The sequence below is a fragment of the Notolepis coatsorum genome, assembly GCF_963971535.1.
Source record: "Notolepis coatsorum genome assembly, contig: SCAFFOLD_1079, whole genome shotgun sequence".
Classification (NCBI taxonomy): Eukaryota; Metazoa; Chordata; class Actinopteri; order Aulopiformes; family Paralepididae; genus Notolepis; species Notolepis coatsorum.
The window spans coordinates 21,265-31,823 of record NW_028169632.1 but is presented as its reverse complement, the minus strand read 5'-3'; positions in this window follow the sequence as shown (position 1 = coordinate 31,823).

Genomic DNA, 10,559 nt, shown 5'->3' with positions numbered 1-10,559 from the left:
AAGTTATAGGTATATATTCTATAGTTATATAGTTATACAGGTTTACACACGTAGGAGGAAGAATACAACAAAACATCCTTCATTAATTCTTGCAGAAGATAGGATAGGAGGTAATTACACCGTCCTGAAGCCCACAGTATTTAACAGAGGACGGACCAATTGTACTGCTGTAATATACATATACAATGATGGATACAGGATACAAAAAGTGTCACTGTAGTTTGGGGCACTTCAACACCTTCCCTTCTCTTCTCTTCTTCACTTCCCTCCCCTTTTCCTCTATTGGTGCAGAGACATTGTACAAGTTTAACAGTATTACAATGTCTCTGCACCATTGTCACTGAGATCAGGCGTCACAATAAGCGCTCTTCGTCTGTTCTCATGTCTCTCTGTGCCACACAGAGATCAAGGGGCCCCACCACCGCCCCAGCTCCCCTCTGGACCCTCTGCTCGCCGGTCTGGTGTCGGTGTTCATCGTCACCACAGCCATCATCTCCGCCATGCTCTTTCTCAAGTTCCGCCAACAGACAGATCACCCCGAGTTCCACCCACTGCAGGATCTACCGATGGTGAGTCGTCAAGAAATATGACCCAAACCATCTCTGTAGGGCCGTGGGCAAAATCAATTCATATCACGACAATCATTAGGATCGTTTGAGGATTGGTTGACAGTATGTATATATATATATCCTGTGCGGTAATATGTGTGCTATCAAACCTAAAACGCTTTTCAAATAATATTCCTTCAAATATCTTTTTCCGCCTCGTTTTTGCTCATCGTTATTAATTTTAGACAACACGATTGTATACCCCTCTATAATTTAATCACAATGTAATTGATTAACGCTAAATATTGAACTATTTCAACCAGCCCTATATCTCAGTTTTGCACTATTTCAAAAGCCATCATAATATGAATAACTTACTTTCCCCATAGTCACTCAAAACCCACTCTTGATTAACCTGTATCAAACTATCTGTTAAACTATAACAAAATGATTTAATTATAGTATAATAAAATAAAAATAATACAATTATATAGTATAATAGTATAGTATATAGAAGTATAATATATTATAGAATAATGCATTGTATAAATATATAGATAAATGTGTGTGTGTGTGTATAAATGAATGAACCTCTAAATATGCAATTCAACTGACACACAATGTATTTATTTATGTTAATTTAATTGTGTTGATGTTTCCATTTCTGCTAAATAAGTATGTACATTTTGTTTGGTTTGGTAAACATTGCACTTAGACTATCAGTGTACTGTATGTGTGTAGGGGCAGGTACAATAAGGTCTATCAGTGTACTGTATGTGTGTAGGGGCAGGTACAATAAGGTCTATCAGTGTACTGTATGTGTGTAGGGGCAGGTACAATAAGGACTATCAGTGTACTGTATGTGTGTAGGGCAGGTACAATAAGGACTATCAGTACTGTATGTGTGTAGGGGCAGGTACAATAAGGTATATCAGTACTGTATGTGTGTAGGGCAGGTACAATAAGGACTATCAGTGTACTGTATGTGTATAGGGGCAGGTACAATAAGGTCTAGCAGTACTGTATGTGTGTAGGGGCAGGTACAATAAGGTCTATCAGTACTGTATGTGTGTAGGGGCAGGTACAATAAGGTCTAGCAGTACTGTATGTGTGTAGGGCCGGTACAATAAGGTCTAGCAGTACTGTATGTCTGTAGGGCAGGTACAATAAGGTCTATCAGTACTGTATGTGTGTAGGGCCGGTACAATAAGGTCTATCAGTGTACTGTATGTGTGTAGGGCAGGTACAATAAGGTCTATCAGTGTACTGTATGTGTGTAGGGGCAGGTACAATAAGGTCTATCAGTGTAGTGTATGTGTGTAGGGGCAGGTACAATAAGGTATATCAGTGTACTGTATGTGTGTAGGGGCAGGTACAATAAGGTCTATCAGTGTACTGTATGTGTGTAGGGGCAGGTACAATAAGGACTATCAGTGTACTGTATGTGTGTAGGGGCAGGTACAATAAGGTCTATCAGTGTACTGTATGTGTGTAGGGCAGGTACAATAAGGTCTATCAGTGTACTGTATGTGTGTAGGGGCAGGTACAATAAGGTCTATCAGTACTGTATGTGTGTAGGGGCAGGTACAATAAGGTATATCAGTACTGTATGTGTGTAGGGGCAGGTACAATAAGGTCTATCAGTACTGTATGTGTGTAGGGGCAGGTACAATAAGGTCTATCAGTACTGTATGTGTGTAGGGGCAGGTACAATAAGGTATATCAGTGTACTGTATGTGTGTAGGGGCAGGTACAATAAGGTCTATCAGTGTACTGTATGTGTGTAAGGGCAGGTACAATAAGGTATATCAGTGTAGTGTATGTGTGTAGGGGCAGGTACAATAAGGACTATCAGTGTAGTGTATGTGTGTAGGGGCAGGTACAATAAGGTCTATCAGTGTACTGTATGTGTATAGGGCAGGTACAATAAGGTCTATCAGTACTGTATGTGTGTAGGGGCAGGTACAATAAGGACTATCAGTGTAGTGTATGTGTGTAGGGCAGGTACAATAAGGTCTATCAGTGTACTGTATGTGTGTAGGGCAGGTACAATAAGGACTATCAGTGTACTGTATGTGTGTAGGGGCAGGTACAATAAGGTCTATCAGTGTACTGTATGTGTGTAGGGCAGGTACAATAAGGTCTATCAGTACTGTATGTGTGTAGGGGCAGGTACAATAAGGTCTATCAGTGTACTGTATGTGTGTAGGGCAGGTACAATAAGGTCTATCAGTGTACTGTATGTGTGTAGGGCAGGAACAATAAGGTCTATCAGTGTACTGTATGTGTGTAGGGGCAGGTACAATAAGGTATATCAGTACTGTATGTGTGTAGGGCAGGTACAATAAGGTATATCAGTGTACTGTATGTGTGTAGGGCAGGTACAATAAGGTCTATCAGTGTACTGTATGTGTGTAGGGGCCGGTACAATAAGGACTATCAGTACTGTATGTGTGTAGGGGCAGGTACAATAAGGTCTATCAGTACTGTATGTGTGTAGGGGCAGGTACAATAAGGTCTATCAGTGTACTGTATGTGTGTAGGGGCAGGTACAATAAGGACTATCAGTGTACTGTATGTGTGTAGGGGCAGGTACAATAAGGTCTATCAGTGTACTGTATGTGTGTAGGGGCAGGTACAATAAGGACTATCAGTGTACTGTATGTGTGTAGGGGCAGGTACAATAAGGTATATCAGTGTACTGTATGTGTGTAGGGGCAGGTACAATAAGGTCTATCAGTACTGTATGTGTGTAGGGCAGGTACAATAAGGACTATCAGTACTGTATGTGTGTAGGGCAGGTACAATAAGGTCTATCAGTGTACTGTATGTGTGTAGGGGCAGGTACAATAAGGACTATCAGTGTACTGTATGTGTGTAGGGGCAGGTACAATAAGGTATATCAGTGTACTGTATGTGTGTAGGGGCAGGTACAATAAGGTCTATCAGTGTACTGTATGTGTGTAGGGGCAGGTACAATAAGGTCTATCAGTGTAGTGTATGTGTGTAGGGCAGGTACAATAAGGTCTATCAGTGTACTGTATGTGTGTAGGGCAGGTACAATAAGGTCTATCAGTGTACTGTATGTGTGTAGGGGCAGGTACAATAAGGTATATCAGTGTACTGTATGTGTGTAGGGGCAGGTACAATAAGGTCTATCAGTGTACTGTATGTGTGTAGGGGCAGGTACAATAAGGTCTATCAGTGTACTGTATGTGTGTAGGGCAGGTACAATAAGGTCTATCAGTGTACTGTATGTGTGTAGGGGCCGGTACAATAAGGTCTATCAGTACTGTATGTGTGTAGGGGCAGGTACAATAAGGTCTATCAGTACTGTATGTGTGTAGGGGCAGGTACAATAAGGTCTATCAGTGTACTGTATGTGTGTAGGGCAGGTACAATAAGGTCTATCAGTGTACTGTATGTGTGTAGGGGCAGGTACAATAAGGTCTATCAGTGTACTGTATGTGTGTAGGGGCAGGTACAATAAGGTCTATCAGTACTGTATGTGTGTAGGGGCAGGTACAATAAGGACTATCAGTGTACTGTATGTGTGTAGGGCAGGTACAATAAGGTCTATCAGTGTACTGTATGTGTGTAGGGGCAGGTACAATAAGGTATATCAGTGTACTGTATGTGTGTAGGGGCAGGTACAATAAGGTCTATCAGTGTACTGTATGTGTGTAGGGCAGGTACAATAAGGACTATCAGTGTACTGTATGTGTGTAGGGGCAGGTACAATAAGGTCTATCAGTGTACTGTATGTGTGTAGGGGCCGGTACAATAAGGACTATCAGTGTACTGTATGTGTGTAGGGGCAGGTACAATAAGGTCTATCAGTGTACTGTATGTGTGTAGGGGCAGGTACAATAAGGTATATCAGTACTGTATGTATGTAGGGGCAGGTACAATAAGGTCTATCAGTACTGTATGTATGTAGGGGCCGGTACAATAAGGTATATCAGTGTACTGTATGTGTGTAGGGCAGGTACAATAAGGACTATCAGTGTACTGTATGTGTGTAGGGCAGGTACAATAAGGTCTATCAGTGTACTGTATGTGTGTTTGGGCAGGTACAATAAGGTATATCAGTGTACTGTATGTGTGTAGGGGCAGGTACAATAAGGCCTATCAGTGTACTGTATGTGTACTGTAGGGGCAGGTACAATAAGGTATATCAGTGTACTGTATGTGTACTGTAGGGGCAGGTACAATAAGGTATATCAGTGTACTGTATGTGTACTGTAGGGGCAGGTATAATAATAATTTTCTTCTTCCTGTTCCTTTCGGCCATGGAATTTAGTGGAGCATAAACTATATTGGGGTGTAAAGTACTTGAGTAATTGTACTTCGTTACAATACTTAAGTACTGTTTTGGGGGATTTGTACTTTACTCAAGTATTATTAGGTTTGTATACTTGTACTTCTACTCAATTACATTTCAGAGAAAAAAAACATACGTTTTACTCCTTACATTTAAAACGCAGACCTACAAAGTACAAATCTCACAGGTCCAACCATTTTAATTAGTATATTTGTTTCTCTGGCCGAACTAACGTTAACGTTATTAATCCTGCGGCCGCGCTTTATTTAAAAACAGCCAATCAAATCCCCATCAATGGAAAATGAACCCGCCCATACCCATGCTGATTGGTTCTTGTGCAAGACTAGAAAGCGGGAATCTTTGATTAAACACCTGCTATCAGAAGAATAGACAGTCAGGAAAAAACGTTTTTACTTTTACTCAAGTGTGTTTGTAGCCAGATACTCTGACTTTTACTTGAGTAAGATTTTGAGACGGTACCCATACTTTCACTTAAGTATCATTTCTGGGTACTTTTTACACCACATATGTACTGTTGCACTGTAACAATTCCATGTACGAATAAATAAATAAATGATGATGATGATGATTAACCCCTTTGTCACTCTCTCAAGGAGGATCTGATGGAGGACACGCCCCTCTCCAGATATACATACTGATGTCAGTTTCTCCTCAGTCAGGTTTATCCCCAACAACAACAACAACAACAACAACAACAACAACAACAACAACAACAACAACAGCAACAACAGCCATGCAGACCCCAAAGGATGACCATTTTGGGATCCAAGTAAAGCCTTTGAATGGACACATGGGTGGCCCCCAAGACACGCCCTGCTGAGCGGTTTCCTATATTATGATTGTGTGAGTCGATAATATATGAGGGTTTGAGTCATTGATAGGTGTCCATCAGTGGCTCTGCTTTAACCCTTTCACTGCCACACGACAGCCGGTTAACCCTTTCACTGTGACAATACAGAAGGTTAGCCCTTTACTATCACACAACCGACGGCGATGCATCGCCGTCGGTTGTGTGATAGTAAAGGGTTAACCTTCTGCCGTGTGGCAGTGAAAGGGTTAAGGGGTTCTGAGGGGAAAAAAGACCATATAGATCCCAGGGTTCGCACAAGGTCCTTGAAGTGCATAAAGTGCTTGATTTCTTTTTTCTTTTTTTTAAGTCAAGGCCTGGAATTCCTTGAAAACAGCAAATTTTTTAACAAGGTGCTTAAAAAGTAATTGAAATACAAATCAACCATTCGCATTGAAAGTTTTGTTCATCATCCATGATAAAAAGAATTCTGAATCAAGAAATTGAATTTTCTTTTTATCTAAAGTGTAACTAATTGTTTTTAAGCCATAAATATTGGATCGGATTTTTTTTTCTATAAAAACACAGCATTTAAAAGTGAATTGTATCACTTTTAAATGCCCTTTTAAAATGGAAAATTGTGCTTGTAAAAGTACTTGAAAGTCCTTGAATTTTATTTTACAATGTCTGTGGGAACCCTGAGATCCACATACAGTAGATGGACATAGAATATTTCAATACAAAGTTACATTCCCTTTAACGTTCTGGAATCTTAAGTTCACAATGGGAACAGTGTGTCTCTCTCTCTCTCTCTCTCTCTCTTTGAGATGAGTTAACAGTGTCTCTCTCTCTCGCTCTTTGAGATTAGTTAACAGTAGTCTCTCTCTCTCTCTCTCTCTCTCTTTGAGATTAGTTAACAGTAGTGTCTCTCTCTCTCTCTCTTTGAGATGAGTTAACGTAAGGTTATGTATATAACCTAGTTATATGAGTACTGGCTAAGCGTCCCGCTCTTAAGCCTATCAAGATATACCTCATCTCATGTACCTATTGTACTCCATCAACGAAAAAAACAAGTACACCCACACCTGCCGGGTCCCACCCCTATGGAGGCGTAGCCTATAAGATAGTAGGCATGGTCACCAAACACTCTTCCTCGCCAAAAATCCCGTTTCCAGTAAAAGATCCCTCAAAAGGGAACTCAGGGCCGCTTAAGAGCGGGACGCTTAGCCAGTACTCATATAACTAGGTTATATACATAACCTTACGTTATATTATCGTACTTGGCCATCGCGTCCCGCTCTTAAGCCTATCGAGATATGGGGTAGAGCGGACGCGAGGCCCGACAAATGTACCCCCTGAGGACCCGTAAGCCCACATCAAGGGGTTGGGGAGCCCCGTCACCCCATCCTTCCTAATGAAGGGGGGGCGCAGTCAACTCCACCTGAGTGCGAGCAAGAGGGAACTAGAACCCCTTGAACACACAGCACAGGCGGAACCACGTGTGCCCTAACACACTGTGGCCCATACCCACACACTCCTGCTACCCTACCAAAGGACGGGAAGCAAGAAAGGCCACAGACCCCAGAACCGCCTGGGAGACAGAACCCCCGGTCATGTCCATGAGGTAAAACCTTACAAAGGGGCCCGGGGAGGACCATGAAGCTGCAGCACAGATGTCCTCCACCGAGGCCCCACCCAGGAGAGCGGCAGAGGCTGTCACCCCACGAGTGGAGTGCGCCCTGACGCCCCCAGGGGGATCCAGCCCGGCCAACGTGTAGCAGAGGGCAATGCCCTCGCACAACCAATGGGACAGGCGTTGTTCGATAGTGCCTTACCGGCATGAGAACCACTGTGACAGACAAAAAGCTGATCGGTGACCCTGAGGTCCTGAGTACGGCTGAGGTAATTCCCAAGCACGGACCGGACATGACAGGTGAAGGCCTGCATCTAACTCACTAGCGTGAGGAGGCGGATGAAACGCCTGAACCACAATATCCCTGGAGCGGAAGAACTCCGGATATTTTTAGGCACGAAGGCAGGATTAGGCCGCAGAGTGGCACCGCAATCGGAACGAAAGACAGGCACTCTGGTCGTACCGAGAGAGCACAAAGCACACCCACGCGTTCAGCGGAGGTGACGGCCAGCAAGAACGCGGTCTTGAACGACAGCTGTTCCAACGGCGCTTGCTCAAGAGGCTCAAACGGGGCCAAGGACAACCGACCGAGGACCAATTGAAGATCCCAACTCGGAGCCAAAGAGCGTTGCACCGGCTTAATGCGTCCAGCGCCAAGCAGGAAACGCTTCACAAGAGGGTGGCTGAACAAGACATCCCCCTCAAATCCCTCATAATAGGAGGATATAGCTGCTGCATATACCCTCACCGTCGAAGCCGACAGTCTATCAAGGAGAGACTGGAGGTAACTAAGGACAGCATCCAGGGGGCAGGAGACTGGGTCCTGGCCCCCCGCCTTACACCACACTTGGAACATACGCCATCTGCCCGCGTAAAGCGCGACAGTGGAGGGAGCATGCGCATTCTGGATGGTATCAACCACAGAAGGGTCCATCCTCTCCAGACTACCAGTAGCTGGATCAGGACCGGGAACCACACAGCTGCGCCCCGGTCCGGCGCCATCAGGATCAAGAACCTGCGCCCCTCAACGTACCCGTCCCAACAACTGACCTAACAGATGTATGGGGAAGAATCCCAGGCGGCACGGCATCGGTCCCAGACCTGCCTGGCTATGTCCGGACGTAATCCCCACCCGTCAGGATGAGGACCGCCCCACGACAGTACACCTGTACCCACATTCACCCTGCCGGGGATGTGGGGAGCCCTCAGGCCGCGCAGATGGAGGACGCCCATAGCCAGCCGCCCGCCGCCTGGTGCAGACGCGGGGAGCATACTCCTCCCTGTCTGTCGATATACGACACTGACGTCGTATTGTCCGTCCTGATCAACACCGTTTGAGGACCAGAAGGACCGCTTTCAATACCAACACATTGAACGTAGCGCAGACCGGGCAGCATGGTTTGCCAGCTGCCCCCTACTGCGTTGGCCCGACGCGTCACCAGCGAGGGAGGCGTCGGTGAAAAACGCGACGTGAGACAGCGCCGTAACCGTCCTAGGACGGAACCTCCCGAGCGTGTTGACAACACGCTCTGAGAGGGATGCCCATAGCACTCCAACCGTTGACTGGGAAGAGGAGTACTCTACTTCCAGTCTACAGCAAACCCCAGGCTGGTAGGGACCTGCCTGGTACGAGACCCTGACGATCCACCTTGACCGCGAAGGACCAGAACGTCGTCAGGGCAGAATACACTTCGTAACCCCTGACGATGCAGAGGCCCCAGTGCGGCCTCCACGCACTTGGTGAAGATGCGGGGAGCCAGAGAAAACCGAACGGCAGCCTCTGGTAATCATACGCTAACCCTGCAAAGGAAGCGTAGGTAAGCCCTAGGATGGAAGATCGGAGATGCGAATACGCATCCTACAGGTCTATGGAGGAGAACCAGACCCCCACCTGACAGTGTTCAACAGGTAGGAGACGATCCAAAAAATGCTGAACCTTCCCATGGGACAGGTCCAGCATGGGTCTGACACCCCCCCCTCCCGATTTCTCAGGCACCAGAGAACACCGGGAGGAGAACGCCACAACGATGGCTTGCTTCGTCCACAGAGATTGGATCTCGTTGACCAGAGCTGTCACTGCTGGTGACCCTGACAATAGGGTCCGTACCAAACCCGAAAACGGGTGGGGTTGTGTAAACACAAGTCCCCGCCACAGCGTTCTCTCCATCCACCTCGACATATGGTACTGCCGTAGTCATATGTGATGACACTCCCAACGCACCCGCCGCCATGTGGCGCAGGTCCGCCAGGAACTGTAGATAGTCGGCCCGGTCCCCCCGCTGTGCGTAGCCAACCCTGGACCCGTGCGAGCAGAGCGTTCCGTGGAGTCGGGTCGGAACCTGACACTACCCACAAGGCAATCGCACCCAAGGGGGGACCCCGACAGAAAGGGCCGGTTTGATACGGGGGAAGCTGACATCAATCTAGGTGACAAAAGCCCCCCCACTGAACACCCCTCCAGAACATGCTGAGGAGTTGTTCTGCAGCCGGACATGCAAGGCGTGAGGACCCCATGGGTTCCACACACCATAGCCCTGCAGTGATATTACTACCACCCAAATCACGCGCGCCTGCGAAACCACTGCCAATCTTTCAGGAGTGGGAGGCACCAACATGATACCTGGCCTGGCGAAGGCGAAGGCGAGGCCGGGGAAGCCTGCACTGTGTGCCTCAAAAAGGTTTCGAGCCCCCCTGCTGACAACACTTATAGTTGACAGACGTAACACCAGGCTCAACCAACACAGGTTATGGTGTGGGAGCCGCTTGACAGCACAACATTCTCACGGACAGACCCAGGCTCAGCCATCAACTGGGTGTCAGCCCCTGTCCCCATGAGAAGCGAAAAGTGGGGCCGCCCGCGCTTCAACGAAGGCACGTGGCCCGCAGCCAAAGGAAACAATCAGAGCCCCCTTTTTCCGCTGGTGTTGGGGGAGGGAGTGATCGGAGAGCGGGCTGCTCGCGGCAGGACGTCGACGGCTTGTTGTTCAAGCCGAGCCCATCCAACATGGCCGATCCCTCGGCTGCCAAGGCTGTCGGCCTTGTGGACACCTGTCGATTCAACGCCCAGGATACCTCTGGCGGGGGAAACATGGCCGCCTGTCGAGGGCCTCGTCATCGCCGCTGACGAGGCCGTGCTCTCTCTTCTTCTGGCTGCGCGGTGTGAGGCGGTGTGGGGCCTAGGACAATACCGCCCGCGCTCCAGCAGAAGACCAAAATCCCCTGCGGAGAGGGGAACCTTGAGCGGTT